The 4,328-nt window shown below is 40.2% G+C and overlaps 1 pseudogene; it reads left to right on the top strand.

Annotated features, from left to right (window-relative positions):
- Positions 1 to 524: 524 nt before the first annotated feature.
- LOC114038325 lies at positions 525 to 1,187 on the top strand (annotated as a pseudogene).
- Positions 1,188 to 4,328: the final 3,141 nt, after the last annotated feature.

Genomic DNA, 4,328 nt, shown 5'->3' with positions numbered 1-4,328 from the left:
TCATTTGCCTAGTTCTGGCAACCCAGCCTCCAGGGGAATGGAAGTTGGAATGAGCACAGAATCTATAAGGGCTATACACTCCCTTGAGAAATTCAAATGTATCTACTTATATTTGGCATCATGTTCTCTGGCCTCTGTGAAGGAGTTCATTTTACAGATGAAAAAATCAAGACTCTGGGAATACATGATCTAAGGCTGAGATTGGAGCTGAACCTATAGCAGAATAGACATTCCTGATCTGCTTCCTTTCCACTCTGCTCAGGCATCCAAAGACTCTTGGGAGCTGCACTTGCCTTTATTAGGATTCCAGACCATTTTTAAGAGGCAAACCTGATCTGTCCTCAAGTCCACAGCCTAAAGGGTAGCCCCCAAATCCAATGCCTGTGCAGATGACTCTGGAATTTGGGCCCACACTCTGATGGTGGTGGGAGCAGTGTTCTGAGTCAGTCCTTGTGGTGTGGGATCCCTGGGCCTCCCTTCTGTGTGATTACAGCTTGAGTTATTCCTGGTGGAGGTGGCAAGCCATGGTGGCAGCCTTGAAGGAGCTATGGAAAGACCTGGAAGAAGCTACTGGGAAAAGCCACTAGGAAAAGAGTCCGTGATGTCCTAACAGCAGCAAAGTCCTAGTTAGAGACAGAAATCAAGCACAAGACCAAGCATAAGGGACAGGAGAAAGGAGAAACTGTTGATAATGAGAAACCAGCAGCTGTGGTTGCCCCATTTCAGTTGGGTACACAGTGAAAATCAATAATTATGGATAGGATCAATCAGATAAATATGTGAAAATCTGCATCACCTTAAATGGTGTTCAGCAATGTCCCACTGAGAATGTGTCAGGGCGGTTCGTGAGAGATCATTTGAAGTTCCTGTAAAGAATCTTAATGCTCAGACTACTCTTTGACTGTCAACAACTGCTTGAAGCTCATTTCTGTAAGATCCCGACGGATACAGTTCTTGTGTTATGCAAAAACAAGCAGGAACAAAAATGGGATTACCTGACCCAGGTGGAGAAAGAATGAAAAGAGAAGGGAAAATCTTCCTTTCATGATGACACAAATCCTGGTGAGGGACTGATGAGTGTTTTAAAGAAAATTTATGAAGATGGAGATGATGAAAAGGAGAGAACTATTAAGAAGGCCTGGATAAAGTCAAGGGAGAAACAAGCCAAAGAAAAGAGCAGATTCTGAGAGAAAAAAGTCCTTTCAAAAATTGGAACACTAGTGCATTGTTGGCAGAGTTGTGAAATGATCCAACCATTCTGGAGAGCAATTTGGAACTATGCCCAAAAGCCTGTAAAAATGTGCATACCCTTTGACCCAGCAATACCATTTCTAGGGCTGTATCCCAGAGACCTCATACAAATGGGAAAAGGACCCACACGTAAAAAAATATTTATAGCAGCTCTTTTTGTGGTGGCAAAGAATTGGAAATTGAGGGGATGCCCATCAATTGGGGAATGGGTGAACCAGTTGTAGTATATGAATGTAATGGAATACTATTGTGCTATAAGAAATGATGAGCAGGCAGACTTCAGAAAAACCTGGAAAGACTTGCATGAACTGATACTGAGTGAAGTGAGCAGAACCAGGAGAATGTTGTACACAGTAACAGCCACATTGTGCAATGACTAATATTGATAGAATTAGCCCTTCTCAGCAATGCAAGGATCTAAGACATCTCCAAAGGTCTCATGATGGAAAATGCTATCCGCATCCAAAGAAATGACTAAGGAGTTTGAATGCAGATCAAAGCATACTATTTGCTATTCCTTTCTTCTGTTTTGTTTTGTTTCCTCTTTCAGGTGGTTCCTCCTATTGGTTCTAATTCTTCCTTACAATATGACTAATGTGAAAATATGTTTAATAGGAATGTATATATATAGCCTGTATCAGATTGCATGCTGTAGTGGGGAGGGAGGTGGGAAGGGAGGGGGAGAAAAATTTAAAACTCAAAAGTTTATGGAAGTGATTGCTAATAAATCAAAATAAATTAAGAAAAAAAAGCAAAAAAAAGCATAAAGTCCTTTTGGCCACCAGTGTGGACATATCTTTTCCAATAAAGAAATATTGCTTAGCTGCCCAGATATATTTGATAAGTGTGTTTGTTTACACATCCTTCTTCCAAGTAAAGATGGTGAACTCTCCATTTCATGCTAGAGGATTTATTTAAAATAAAATATGAGGGGCAGCTAGATGATGTTATGGATAGAGTACCAGTCCTAGAGTCAGAAGGACCTGAGTTCCAATCCAGCCTCAGACACATAACACTTACTAGCTGTATGACCCTGGGCAAGTCACTTAACCCCATTGCCTAGCCCCCCCAAAAAACTATGCTTATTTTAAAACAATTCTTTCAGGGAAGGTTGCTTTAGTGCCCTAGTTTTTGTATGCAAGAAAATATCATTGTTTCTTCCCTTCAATGTAAAAAAAAAAAGTCTTGCTATTTAAAAAGCTGTATGTTCATTATCTCTGTTGTTCTTCTGCACAATTAAAGGGGTTGAGCCTATGTTTAAAAAAAAGGAAGACTACAGGTCAGGCCTCAGAATCTCAATGAATCACATTTTCCTGACTCATGAGAAAACCCACTGTGGTTGGGATGGGGAAAAGAAGGTGAAGAGTGAGGATGGGATAAGGAGAAGGAAAAGGGGTGAGAATGAGTTTCCCATGAAACTGGAGATGAAACAGTACTGACAGAGTTGGGTTGTGCTGTGACAAGCACTGCACTGGAAATTAGATGTAAGTTGGTTCTGGCTCTTTCATTAGCTTGGTCATTAACTTCCATTAACAGGGGGTTTTGTTACTAATTGGCCCTATGGTCATGGTTAGGTGCTAAGCCTCTTTGGTCCCCATTTCCTTTACTGTAAGATGAGTAGATTAGATGATGTTAAAGGTTCTTTCCTGCTCTTACTTTCTATGCATTCAGTAATCTCTGACCCCTCTGAGCTCATATCATCCATGACAGAAGGATCCATCAATACCTCTGCTTCTAGGTATTCTAGGTATTGAATTTGTTCTAATTTCAGTTTTGTTCCATGATCTAAGGACTCATATCTTGGATATTCTGTTCTATGTCCTAAGGTTCTTCTGATAGTTGACCTTCTACATGCCAAGTCCATTTCTAGTTTTGGCATTCTGTATTTCATATTGAAAGATTGTTTGTAACTCTGATGTTCCATCTTCCATGACCCTTGGTCTCTTTCAATTCTGACACTGTGAAGTCTCTTCCTAAGGATCTTTCAGCTCTGACATTCCCTGTTCTAAAGCCCCTTCTAGCTCTGATATTCTCTTTTGTAAGTACCCTCCCAAGTCTGCACTCTAGGTTTTAAGTTATTTCATTCTGGTACAAACTGTTGATGACTTTTTTTTCTGAATTGAAACTTTCAGGGAAACTAGGTTCCACCCCTACCACTCTTCCCGTTCAGAGACATCATGTGGAAGCCCCTGTTCATACTTAGAAACATAAAAGGTACAAGATCAATTAGAATTTAACCCATTCTTTTCCATGAGACTTCTCTTTTTAAAGGATTATTTTATCTATTAGATAAAAATGTGGAATTGAGACAGGTGGATGAATTTGGGGAAAAACGAGTAGTCAAGTGTAATTGGAGCAGAAAGAGAGCCCAGCGGGAAAAGGCTGGGGATAAAAGTTGAAGCCAGAATTTTGTAGCCGTTCAATATAACCTTTAGAAGTTTAAATTTTATCATAAAGGCATGAGGAAGTCACTGGAGATTTTAGAGTAGGGGAGTGACATGTTATAATGGTTTCCAATGCATTTGGAATATTGTATTGTTAGGTATGTAGAGAAAAGCTAAGTAAGAGTAAACAATAGAGACCAAGAAATCAGTTAGGAAACTTTTAAGATAATCAAACTAAGAAGTGGGGAGAATCTGAAGTAGGTTGGTGTCCAAGTGACTGGAGAGGAAGGAATGGCTCAGAAAGTTGGTATGTATAGAATTAATAAGATCTGATAACACATTTTTGAGGCAGGGCAGAGACAAGATGACTGAGTAAAAGCAGGGGCTTGCCTAAGCTCTCCCAAATAATTCTCCAAACAATGTTAAAATAATGCTTCAAAATTAACTCTAAAGTGACAGAACCAACAAAAGGATGGAATAATTTTCTAGTCTAAGACAACTTGAAGGTTGTCATAAAAGGTTGGTCTCACTGGGGCAAGAGAGGAGTAAAGGAGTGCAGGAGCCACACCCCAGCAAGTGAACAGCAGGGCTTGGAGGTGACTGAATAGCTGGTGACTTCAGGAACTCTCAGCCCACAGCTGGTGAAAGAGGCAAAGAAGTGTTCAGAAGATTACAGGGGACACTTTGCTGACA

This window comes from Vombatus ursinus, unplaced genomic scaffold (genome assembly GCF_900497805.2).
Source record: "Vombatus ursinus unplaced genomic scaffold, bare-nosed wombat genome assembly UNPS02010980.1, whole genome shotgun sequence".
Lineage (NCBI taxonomy): Eukaryota > Metazoa > Chordata > Mammalia > Diprotodontia > Vombatidae > Vombatus > Vombatus ursinus.
This window is presented reverse-complemented; position numbering and strand designations above follow the sequence as displayed.